Genomic DNA, 13,683 nt, shown 5'->3' on the forward strand with positions numbered 1-13,683 from the left:
CAAGCATTTGGTTATACTATGTATCTAACGTATAGATGTCCAGTTTCACAGTGGAAAAAGCAACCTTCTGTGACGCAAATATGAAGGAGACTGATCCTGCAACAGTCAATTGCTTATTGTTAAGTTTTTATCACAGCAATTCTGGACTAAAACTCAAAGAGCATCAAATTTCCACTAGGACAGAATGTGTTCTTCCTCAAGCTTCACCCACATGAAAAGTGTCAAAAACTATGAGTAAGGGAGGCGACTTCAGTCACTTTCATTTTGATTCTGATCATTGCAGAAAATCACGACAACGTTGCATGTACAAGTAGGAGAGTGGAATACAATAGGGAGAAGAATTGGGAAAGGCTAAATTTACATTGAAGACAGCAGTAATCCTGATCCAAATAATAAAAGTTTTTTTTAAAAAAAACATACCCGGGGTTCCTCGGAGGAAAAATTGCTTCATTTTGGTTACCTCTAAGATGTTTCTTTCCTCTGCCTATCCTTCCACTGTGATCAATATTCACTTTGTGGGCCAGAGGGCCTCATTTTCGCAAACTTAGCTTTCTAAACACAGCAACTGTCACTTGTAAGATCAAGCTTTCAATTATATCCTTTGTTTAACTTCTGATCGTAAATGGGATCCAGCCTTCCAGTTCTCGAAATGTAAATGGCAAGCAGTAATCAGCTTGGAGTTTGAAAACATAGCTTTGCAAACAACCTCAATCTATGGAGCAGACTGCTAGACTACTGCACCTTGTTTATTGCTGCTCAAGAGGTGCAATATTGAACAATGGGTTATTTCATTTGGCTTGTCTCAAACAGGAACACTTGCTAAGTTGCTTTGTTCAAGGAAGCTTGCAGACCAGATGGAGAATTAATCTATTAATAAGTGGAGTTTTATGTACTCAGAGAAGCTAGCTTTACAGCATTAATTGTGAGCAGCTGGGATCCATGTCTCCAAAAACTTTTAGACCATTTGTGTAAAAAGGCTATCTGAGGAAATCACCCAAGTACTTCCTTAGGGAGTCTATGGAGATTCGTCATGACATCCAAAACTTGGACAAGGTTCTACAGATGTCTAGTGAGGAGTCGATTGGCTGGCTACATCACAGACTGGTATGGAAAATCCTACAAAAAGTCGTGGATACAGCCTAGTGCATCACGGGTAAAGCCCTCCCAATGATTGAGCACATCTGCATGAAATTCTGTGGCAGGAAAACAGCATCCATCATCAGGGACCGCCCACCACCCAAGAAAAGCTCCCTTCTCATTGCTGTCATCAAGAAGAAGGTACAGAAGCCTCAGGACTCACACCACCAGGTTCAGGAACAGTTATTACCCCTCAACCACGAGGGTCTTGAACCAAAGGGGATAACCACTCAACTTCATTTAAATGTTCCCACAACCAATGGACTCATTTTCAAGGACTCTTCATCTCACGTTCTCAATATTCATTGTTTATTTATTTTTTATTATTTCTTTCTTTTTGTATTTGCATAGTTTTTCTCTCTTCTACACTCTGGTTGAAAGCCCAAGTTGGGCAGTGCTTCATTGATACTGCTATGGTTATTATTCTATAGATTTATTGAGTATGCCCACAAGAAAATGAATCCCAAAGTTGTTCATGGTGACACATATGCACTTTGATAAATTTACTTTGAACTTGTAAGAAACTATAAATGTAAAGAGGTGTTTGGGCTTATTATTAGGAATGGGGTAAGGAACATCAAAAGGCATGAAAGAAAAATGGCGTGAACTAGAGTCCACTCATCTGCATCGTTGGTATGTCTTGTTAGTTTATAGGAATTGTACCTGTGTTTTGGAAATGGTTTGTGTTTTAAGGGTTTGTAATTTGGAAATGTTTAAGACAGAAATACTCTGTGTGTGTCTTAAATATGTTTTATGGATGTTGTTTGGATTTAAATGTGTATTTATGTAAATAAATGAACTGCATTTTAAACAACTTCATTAGCTGGAAGTATCTTCTCCTTGGTGGGGAAGGGGGACACACTGCTTGAATATTGCATATTGGTAGCTAATCTCACTGTGGAGAATAAACAGGGAAGTGAACTAGTTTTTGAAGATTGCGTAGGTACAGTATAATCTCCCCATAGTACAAATGTACTTGGGGCTATTTATATCCGATAGGATTTAAGGTTTCCGTTTGAATTTAGAACTTTGTAGTCAGTAAACCCAATACCATCACACCTCCTCCTTTCAATCCCCTAATTTTTTCCAAGTCTACTCTTGGAGTCAGCTCCCCTTTCTATGCCTGTCCCTAACCAGCAATATCAGCACATTAAGCTTCTTTGTATATTGTATTATAATTATGAGGCTCTGGAATGTGCCCAGAAGAATCGATTAACTGAATAGAATAAAGGAAAAAACTGAACCTATATGACGATAAGAATAGCCATTTCTGATATAAACTGAAGGAGACAGACAGCCACCAAAAGTTGGAGATTTTGACCTTAGTTCTGGAAGACAGCAATGTGCCCAGAAGAAAGAAGAGCTGTTATTCCTTGAGTTTGCTTTGGGCTTTGATGTAATCATGCAGAAGTCAGAGTCGGAGTTAGATGGTACATTAAAATGGCAAGCACCATTAGCTTGGGGCTACTCCGGTGAATTTCACTTTGGGGTTATCCCTGAGAGTGGAGGCAATGTTGAGAGCAGATGTTGCAATGGCTCCAAGGTTTTTCACAATTCTTGGAAACAATCAACACCACTCACAAGTGGGCTTGGGCCACTGGACCCATTGAGCCTGCTACACTATCCATCAAGACCATTGTCAACCTTCTGCATTGTTTATGACTAAAACTTATGTTTAAAACCTTAAACTGAAATGGTCATCTACATTTTAGGAAAACTCTAGCTATCACAAGTACCATCAGAAGAAGAGCAAGATAGAGGAAGAGAACTGCTAGATAGATTAATATGTGCTCATCACACCAAAATCTTGAGAGGAGGTGAAGTACAACATTTCTCCCTTCTCTGCAGATGATCTGTTCAAAATCTGAAGTAAATAAACTGACCACTGTCAAAATTCCATAAAACAAGAAAACATGTTCTCATATCCCATGGGAAATTCCACTGACTGGATCATCGAAGGCTGTGAATATGTTCAACTATCCGGGAAAGGAACAGACTAAGTGTTTCCACCAAACTACTGACAAAACAATACTTCCTCTTCAAGCTGGCAGACAATAAACCCACGTGGCCATTCTGTTGCTATGTAAGAATTTATTAGTACCGTATCTCCCATAAACACCTCTACAGACAAATTGCCAATTGTGAAATGTAGAAGCAACACTCACCAGGACAGTAAGTATGAAAGTACAAAGAGTGCCATGTTACTCACAATTATTAAAGTGCATTTGTCTCAAACAAGTCAAAGTAATCATTTAGGAAGTGACACATAAAATGTAGCTGTTCCTGTAAGATCCATTTACCACTAATGATACACTAAAGCTCCTACTCTCGCTGTCTCCAATCCCTTTGTCCTACAAGGAGAAAAGTCATTTTGAAAAATTGAAATTCAAATCAATTGAATGGTTAATAAGCATTTGCATATTGTGAAATTAATCTCAAACTGTCAGTGACTGGGATATGAATTGCACATTTCCACCGTGATGTTGCCAGTGGCTGTTAAAGGACTGCTAACTCCTGACTCGTGGATACTAGAATATTACTTGCATATTGTTTTCCTTCACAATGCTTGATACCATTAATTCTAACATCTACTGTGTGCTGGTGACCAAAGATGAATTTCTGTCCCAGAGTACTTATCCCAATCCAATTAATTGAAACATGAATGTGAACTAGGAATCTCTTTGTTCATGACTGACTCATTGCACTATATTTTAGAGATTCCTGATGATGCCATTTAGTACTCTGAATCTGAACCAGCCATGGTATTTTCAACCAGTTACCTCATGTGAGAATAAAGAACAGAGCTTAAGAAGGGGAACCTCTCTTGGTCTCCTTATGTTCTTGGAAACTATCACCTCAACACCAATGAAATCACAGAAAAGAAAAGAAACTGCAGTTGTATCCAGGTGGGTGAATTTATCCTATGAGTGGCTGAGCTATAGAGATCCAGGTTTACTTTAGTTTGCTCTTCTGCTTCAACAATGCCACCATAAATTAACACTCCTTTGCATCTGGGCAAATATGAGACATAATGGGTTTAATAGCAACTGCATCCTCTGACAATGTTTCTGAGAGCCTGTCTATAAAATCAAGACCAAAAGAATCCTACATGGGTTGGATTTGTGTCAAGTTGGCATTGAAAAGATCCAAGACCCTGGCCTCAAGTTGGACTGGACCAGACTCATTTTTCTGAGAGGAAAAAAGAGATGAAATAGGAAAGGACTATAAATAAGACATTGTTATCCTGTTTAGTTTAACAAAAGAAAAGCAAATATGTTATTCAGTTGCAATAAACCTTTCCGTGCAAGTCATTTTTTGTTTGCATTGTAATTTATAATTGTAAATACAGGAAGATAATATTAGGCATCAGTCTAACTGAGAGCCGAATGCATTTTGCACAAGAGTAAGTCCAGCCATTTGGCACATTACATCAGATGACATTTAGCAGCAAGTGCACTTCCTCCTGCTCACCCTGCCCTGATCACAGTACAACCAGGATATCAGTAATTTACATCAACATGCACCATCCATGACAAAGGATCAAAAACAAGTCTGTATTCAGTGTGTAAAGCAAGCCCAGAGATAGAGTGAGATCCACAGAAACATCAGCACTGATATGACTACTAGGATTTTTTTTGTACAGTTGCTTTCGGTTGGGCCCACGGGCTCCTCTCACTGGGTGGTCAGCACTCAAATGTGCAAGTTGGTGATCTGACCTGGATTCTTTAATGTTTGAACTGTACGCGGCTGTCATTTAAATCAATAGTCAGTGTTTATTAATAGGATCATGGAAAAACTAGTGACACTGTGTATACATTTCAGTTCTGAGACGATTCAAGAAGCACGCAGTGCGGATACTGTGACTTAAAGCCTCTATTCGTGAAGGATGAAATTACAACAGTTAAATCCATCTCGGCTACATGCAAGCACCGAACAGCAGAGCACACTTTGTATCTTTTCATATTCCAGTAAGATTTCTTAACAAGACTTATGTACAGAATTCCCACTTTACGCAAAAATGAAACACAAGGACGTTAATGTCGCCTCGTGTAACAGCTACTGCTTTTTGTGATCCTGTAGATACAAACAGAAAATAAGACAGTTAGTTTACGTATTTACCTGAGCAGTGACCAAAATTAAAGTCTTAGGTCTAAAACATGGATAAAGGCCAGGTGCAAAAAAAACAGTCAGTGTGTAGGGGCCAACGGTGATTTGAGGGCCTGATGCTGGGCACTTTGTCATCATTGAGCCAGGTCTTGAGAACCTGTTCGGAAAGCCAGCTGAGCCCAGGGTGTGGTTACACATTGGGGAGGGTGGCTTTGTGGACAGGAATTGGGAGACGGAAAGATGGGGTCACTTTTCAGGACCATCACAAACCTCGCAACCTGATCTGCCAATTTACAGAATTGTGTGTGTAAGACAAGATCTCTTTCACATAATGTGTTGGAGACCTGTAAGCAATAGGTTTTATTGCAGGGTGCTAACTCACAATCAGGCAGTGGGATTTCTTCAGTCCTTCAAGCTCGACCACATGTTAATGGTTTAATATACCTTCTCAGGTGCCGGACAATTTCAACCTGAGTTGTCTGATTTTCCTTTGGTAGGATCATATTAGCTATCAAAAATCTTTGAAATAAAGAAACTTGGCACAAGAGATTCTGCTGATGCTGGAAATTTTGAGCAACACACACAAAATGTCGGAGGAACTCAGCAAACCTGAAGTCCTGATGAAGGATCTTCGCCCAAGACACAGATTGTTTATTCACCTCCATGGATGCTGCCTGTCTTGCTGAGTTCATCTTCTTGATATGTTTTGTTTGATAAAATATGTCCTAAATGCCAATGGATTCCCTTCTGCAAACTTACATAAGTCACATTGCCTTGTGATCTGATTGTTTACTGCAGTTTAGCTCAGTAACGTCAACTTTGTATGAGAGAAAGATCCTGATTAAAAGATCCAGCATTCCTGTGGACAAGTCTACAAAAGAGAACGTTACAACAAAGGTAAGGGTTTACCACCTTTTTTTGATCTTTTAAAACTCAAAGTATAATTTTAGTCTGTAACTGATTTCACTATTTTGGTTCTCAATCCCTAAAAGTTAACAGATGTGGCACAGCAAGGTTAAAACAGAGGTTTCTGATAGCCATGCAAAGCTCTAAGACTTTAAAGCCCCTATTAAAATTTGACCATGCACCACATAATGAAACTTCAAACACAGAGACTTAAGTGGATTATATGGTTAAAACGATGAAAGAGTCTATGCATTTCAACTCTCAATGGCTTTTATTCATTACATTGTTTCCTTAAATCCTCCAAGTATGTTAGGAACCTTTATACTCTGCTAATGAGCAACGAGTCACAATTTTTTGACCTGGATTTTGAATCTATGTGGGTAAAGTTAGGGTAGAACTTTTTCCAAAAAATGAGGCTCTGGCCGTATTTTTGTCCCTGGGTCTGATGATATTTATCTCACTGGCCACGTTCCCAACTATTCATAAGAACAAGCTGATGGGAAGCAGTTGAAGACTCCATAGTTCAGAATCTGCTACTGGGATCAAATAACTTGCTACATTTACTGCCAGTGCCATCTTTGGGAAAGTGCTTGGTATAGAAATTTAGAATTCAGAACCATATGTTCCCAGCAGCTTTCTACTACTACTACTATTTTAGTTTCTATCTTCTTAGGTTTGTACAGGTATCACAGTTATACTTCCTGAAGACTCTCTTGAACATATGACCAAGAAGAAGAAGAAAACCCCTAACTCCAAGTGGAGTCATCAGGACGCCATCATGACGGCGTTTTTTAAAAGCAGGCTCTCTTATTTTTACGAGGACAAGTTGCTAGCTTGACGCTCAACCCAGCACAGATGGAAAGCGTGCAAGGGAGCCGGCTGGATTCGAACTCGGGAGCCTTCGCTCCAAAGTCCGGCGCTGATGCCACTACGCCACCAGCCGGCCGATATGACCAGGTGGATATAATGAAACTTGTCTTCTGGTTAAGAAAAATTGAGTCAAACGTGAAGAAAAACAGACTGAAAAGATGAGTCTTGGTATATAATGACGCTGCATTAGCAGAATCAGAACCTTCCAACAAGAGCAATTCAAGATGCTCATTTACTAACAGGGAAGGCAAAGGCAATATATATTTAGGATCCTTAGCACAGCAGCCACAAGTATTTATCAAAAATATAGATATCTGCTTTGGATTATTGTGATCAGACAGGCAGATGTGTTCATTTTTCAAAGTTATTTTAAATTCATCACAAAATTCATGGCAAGGCAGGTTTACACAATACGTGACTGCAAGTCTTTCACACTGCGTAGCATCTCAGTAAATAATTTTTACAGTTCCCCAACTCCCATGTCCTTTCCACCATCTGGTTATGACAAATCAATGTAAAGGTAAATGAAAGGGGTGAAGCATATGGTTAACTTTCTGGACAGCTTTTTGGTTTGCACTGAGTTTTGCTTATTCCAAATAAAGTTATTATATGAAAATGACATCTCATGGGTTAATTAAGTAAAACATTCCTGATAAAAAAGATGCAAAAGTAAATTGATTAAAAAATAAGCACTATTCCAATAATTTCTGTTCATTGTTTGCAGGAACAAGTAATGAGATGGATGTGGATCTCTGAGTACACATTTTCTGCAATAGGGAGCAATGATGATATTTCTTGGTTTGACCATGACCTCCAGAATTTCAGCCAGCAACTTCAAAGTTCAAAGTTAAATCTACTTTGTATTATAATGATACATACATGTCACCACATACAACTCAGAGATTCTTCTTCTGTGGGCATACTTAGCAAATCTATAGAACAGTAACTGTAAACAGACTCAACAAACAAGGAACTGTACAAATGCAGATATAAGTAAATAGCAATACATAACAAGCATGAGATAACAATATAACAGAGTGCTTAAATGAGTGTAGTTATCCTCTTTTATTCAAGAGCCTGATGGTTGAGGGGTAGATATTGTTCCTGAACCTGGTAGCGTGAGTCCTGAGGCACCTGTACCTTCTACCTGATGGCAGCAATGAAAAAAGTGCAAGGCCTGGGTGATGAGGATCTTTGATGATGGATGCTGCTTTTCTATGGCAATGTTTCATGTAGATATGCCCAATGATTGGGAGGGGTTTACCCATGATGCACTGGGCCGAGTCCGCTACCTTTTGTAGGATTTTCCACTCAAAGGCATTGGTGTTCCCATACCAGGCCATCATGCAGCATATCTGCATATGTGAGATCATCTCTCGCTGTGCCATGATGTTGCCCAGTAAATTAGGTCACATTTGCTTAAGAATACTGACACTGTTTGCTCCTGCATGACTCTGCAGCTACTTAAGTGGATTTTGTGGATCAGGTCCATATCCTGAGATGGGAAATCAATCCAAATAAATATTTCGCTTAAACTCATCTGCTACCTCAAGCCACTAACCATCCAACTAACACCAATGTCTGATTGCAAACTGGGTATATTACCACTTAAAGTCAAAGTCACTTAACTCCAGAAAACTAACAGGAATTCTATTTTAACTTGTTATAACTTGTATCCAATGACTGAATTCACCATATCTCTTTTCCCTGACAAGCAAGCACCAGAAGGTCCCAAGTTACACAAGTTTCCAAGACCTTGAAGTTAATCCTAATTACCCATCTTCCTGGCTCCAATGGGAAGAACAAACTAAAGATAACAATGGGCATCACAATCCAATTACAAACATTGTTGTTTGCAAGAAATTTTGTCGTCAATCACTTTTGTCAACTCTCTGTTTTCGTGCTTGGATATCATGCAAATAAAACCATTAATGTTGTGGCAATTATCCTTGAATCATCAAGTGCTTCTTAACAAAAACTTGTGGCTTCACACAATAGCTCCCACTGAACTGAAAACCATGAGATACGTCCTTTTCAAAAGTAACATGATGATCAAATACATAACAACTCCAATGACCTGTTCAAAGGAATGAGCCAATCTGGAACACTCGCTGATTAAGCATCGCATGCCAAAGAAAAGAAACAGCTAATCAGTAATTGCATTTTCCCATTATCTGTAAACCTCTTCCGAAATCTCATAACCAAGCAATACAATTCACACGAATAAGGGATTGATTTATATGCAATTTACAAAGCGCTTAACAGAGGGAACTCCTTAACCTCCAAAGAACGCCAAATTTGCACAGAATAGGGAGAGACAAGCCCTTTAATATTTATGAATCACACCGCTTTGAAACTCAAAATTACACCTCCACCAGAAATGTACTTGTTTCTGTTTACAGTCACTATACACATTGCCTTTCTAACTCTCAACCAGAGTCTCAAATTCAAACAGCACAAAAATAAACTCATGAAGTACAGCCAAGGTATCTCTGGACATTGTTGAAAATGTGCCCATTTCTGAGGTGCTGATAGATTGATGTGCTTTGATGTATATATTGGCATATCAATTAAAATTATGTTATCACATACAGTACAAGCACTTTAATAGTTGCAGGCTATCATTTGAAATAAACATTAGTGTGTTTCTGAAAAGACATAGACAGTAAACAGTTCTCATTAGCCTCATTTCTGCCCTGTGAATGATTTCACTTCACACTCAACAATGCACAGTGAAGTCAAGAACTTGGACAGTCATGGCTTATGCTGAAATAAACATGATTAAACGCAACAAGCTGGTCACAGGGCTGACTGAAGACAACCAAGTGAAAACGATTAATTCTTCATTTCTGTTTACCAAAAGCCACCCCTTTTCTTTCCCTTGCCCATTTCTTCCTACCACAAAATTGGACAGATCAGAAAATCTTTACGCACTTAAATTCTAGTACTTAAGCCAGGTCTTTAATAGAAGATTACGGAGAAGAGAAACTCAAGACGAGCACAATCACTCTGCATAGTAAATGGCAGCTATCCACGTAATTCCTGTGAAGTGAAGGAGAGTCAGTAAGTCTGGTGTAGTGCAAGATGAATTCCCAAGGTGTCTTTTCACACATCACAGGAGTGATTGGCACATCTGATTGGACTGTACTTTTTGTAATGGGCTCTGATAGACAATACAGATTGAAGGGCATCTCTGATATTGGAATGCTGTCAGAAGTGGACTTACTCAAACTCTATTCTCAAGTCTCCTCCACACATGGAAAATCTGCTACCTCCATACACACAGAGGGCAGGATCGAGGCAGTTCTACCAGCCGCACCTCTGTGCCACCCCTGCTGAAGTGAATACTTTAACACATTTCATCTGCCATCATTGTGCCCATTCTGTTACCCTGTCTATATCCCCCTTGCAACTTACTTTCCCACCCATCGCTGAATCATTAGCAAAGTTAGATACATCATATATTGTCCTTCTGTTGTTAATACAGATTTCAAACAGTTGAAGCCTAATACTGACTCAGGACTCACTTTCTGTTGGAGCTAAAAATGTTTGTTCCTGCTTTCTCTTAATTGATTCTCTAAACATGATAGATTCACCTCAATGCTATGAACTACTTTTGCGGTAATCTGTGATATGGCACCTTATCAAATACAGGTTTCTCCCGCCATCCGAAGGTAGAGCGTTCCTATGAAATGGTTTGTAAGCCGGAATGTCGTAAAGTGAAGAAGCAATTACCATTTATATGGGAAAATTTTGTGAGCGTTCGCAGACCCAAAAAATAACCTACCAAATCATGCCAAATAGCACACAAAACCTAAAATAACAGTAACATATAGTAAAAGCAGGAATGATATGATAAATACACAGCCTATATAAAGTAGAAATACTTTTCTACAATCATTGCTGCACTGTTCTCCGTAGTGAAAATCTCACGCAAGCGCTCTCAGCAGAAACATGGCGCAAGTGCTCTCGGTAGAAACACTCTCTCCAGTAACCTTTAAGCTATGAAGCTGCCAAATCATACCAAATAACACATAAAAATACACAGCCTATATAAAGTAGAAATAATGTATGCACAGTGTAGTATCACTTACGTGAATCGGGAAGACAGCGCTGAGCACACTGATGATGGTTTGTTAGGCTGAGTCGTCGGAGGTTGGGTGGTGCAGTGGTTCCCAACCTCCAGGCCGCCGACCGATACCGATCCACGAAGCATGCAGCAGTCCAGCGGTGGCCGGGACACACCCAGCACATATTTAAGAAAAAAGCAGAAATAAACAAGCTAATTAATTACGTGCCGGGTGGCACCTAATTAATTAGCTTGTTTATTTTGGCTTTTTTCTAAAAGATGTGTTGGGTGCGTCCCGGCTACCACTGCATTCTCCGTGGCAATGTATCGGTCCGCGGCCTGGGGGTTGGGGTGGTGGGACACTGGGGTGTCATCGCATCGTCGTCTGTTTCCATCAGGTCAGGCAGGTCATCTTCTTCTATCTCGAACGCTTAATTATATCTAGTTTTACGCTAAGTGTAACACCCTTACGAGCTCTTTTAGGCTTTTCCAGTACTGTAGAACTCATCTTGCTAATGGCTGCTCACAGGCACGTGTTTAAGCAATGCCGGCGAGAATGCAGTTCCAGGGGAGGAGCTCGGCTGCTCAGGGCGCACACGGCCTCTTATCGCGCGCTGCCTTTTTTAACAGTGAAAACACCTTCTGTTAGCAAAAACAGGTAACTAATGTAGGTCTTTCATAAAGCCAACGTTTGAAAAGCGGGGGACACCTGTACCATTTGAAAATAAATTATATCCGTTAGCTCCCCTTTTGTTGCTAACATCCACAAAAGAGCTTTAGTAAATTTGTTACGGCAACATTGCACTTGTTAACTCTGCCTAACTTTTCTTGGTGTTGTTCTCACATCTAACAATAATAGATTCCAGCACTTTTCTAAACAAATGGTTTGCAGTTCCCCATGTTTTCTTCCCCATCTGTTATTTTTCAATTTGCTTTCACCTTTCAGAATCGGGAGAATTTTTCAAAACCACACCCACTGCACCTTACTTAAACAAATAATTGCAACATATATTCATACTCCTTGTTGCTATTATTTTCATCCTCCATCAATACTTCCATCCTCCTTTGATTTTTTAAAATATATCCAATCGTTAGCTCCAATAATATTCTGCACAATTTAACAATCCTTTTCATTCAAGTTAATACCATCTTTAACTTACTAGAATGCTCTTTGGGTAAGTTCCTTATTTTTCAATCAAGTACATGTTCTGGGCGTGAACCAGTTTGAAACACATACAAAGTAAAAGGAGAATAATAAAAGAAGAGCAACGTAGAGACGCAACAAAAGACTTCTGAATGCACAGTTTCACAGTTTACTTTTGGTGCCAGTTTGATCGAGGCTGGGCTACTAGACTTGAGGTTGAAGGGATCTCCATCCCAAGGAAAGGCTCATTGGTGAGTGGCCAAGACATTAACAAGTAGTTATCTAGGCAATCTAATAAAATATAAAAGTGGAGGAAAGATAGTAATACTGCAATCTGGCACTATATTAAAATCCTGAACAGCACAGCAGCAAGGCAATCCATAGTGGCATAAACTACAACTTTAATGAAGCTACATAAAATACTGACTGTGGTCTTGACAACTGCAAAACATAAATGAAATATTAATGTTACACCAAGAGAGGAGTTCGCCATCAACGCACATTAACGTCTGTTTTTAAAGAATCACGAAGTATTTCATTAGTTTGTAAAATTGTTAGGATTAATGCCCCACAGTATGCCATGCATGTTCTTCAGCATATCATTCAGTGGCTCAGTAGTACTGACAGCTTGGGTGCTGTCTATGTGGAGTATGCACATTCTCCCTGTGACTATGTTTGGTTTCCTCTGCACACTCTAGTTTCCTCCCACATTAAGGATGTGTAGGTTGGTAGGTTAAGTGAGTGGCTGAATCTGGAGGGAATTGAGGAAAATGTGGGAAGAATGGAAAAAGAAGAATCTGTATAGAATTTCTGTGAAAGGACGGCTGATGATCAGGCAACACACATAAAAATTGCTGGTGGAACGCAGCAGACCAGGCAGCATCTATAGGAAGAGGTACAGTTGATGCTTCGGGCCGAGACTCTTCGTCAGGACTAACTGAAAGAAGAGATAGTAAGAGATTTGAAAGTGGGAGGGGGAGGGGGAGATCCGAAATGATAGGAGAAGACAGAAGGGGGAGGGATGGAGCTAAGAGCTGGTCCGCCAGAGAAAGCAGGATTTCCCAGTGGCCACACCATTTTAATTTCACGTCCCATTCCCATTCTGATATGTCTATCCAGGGCCTCCTCTACTGTCAAGATGAAGCCACACTCAGGTTGGAGGAACAACACCTTATATCCCTTTTGGGTAGCCTCCAACCTGATGGCATGAACATTAACTTCTCTAACTTCCATTAATGCCCCACCTCCCCCTCATATCCCATCTGTAATTTATTTATATACACACATTCTTTTTCTCTCTCTCCTTTTTCTCCCTCTGTCCCTCTCACTATACTCCTTGCCCATCCTCTGGGCTTCCCCCCTCCCGCTTTCTTTCTCCCAAGGCCTCCCGTCCCATGGTCTTCTCATATCCCTTTTGCCAATCAACCGTCCAGCTCTTGGCTCCATCCCT

General features: G+C 39.9%; 1 protein-coding gene across 1 annotated transcript in view; it reads right to left on the reverse strand.

The window, feature by feature from the left end:
• Positions 1-13,683, reverse strand: part of nkd1 (NKD inhibitor of WNT signaling pathway 1) — a 98,002-nt gene that overhangs the window by 52,028 nt on the left and 32,291 nt on the right. The gene's annotated exons all lie outside the window — the stretch shown is intronic.

This window comes from Mobula hypostoma, chromosome 14 (genome assembly GCF_963921235.1).
Source record: "Mobula hypostoma chromosome 14, sMobHyp1.1, whole genome shotgun sequence".
NCBI lineage: Eukaryota > Metazoa > Chordata > Chondrichthyes > Myliobatiformes > Myliobatidae > Mobula > Mobula hypostoma.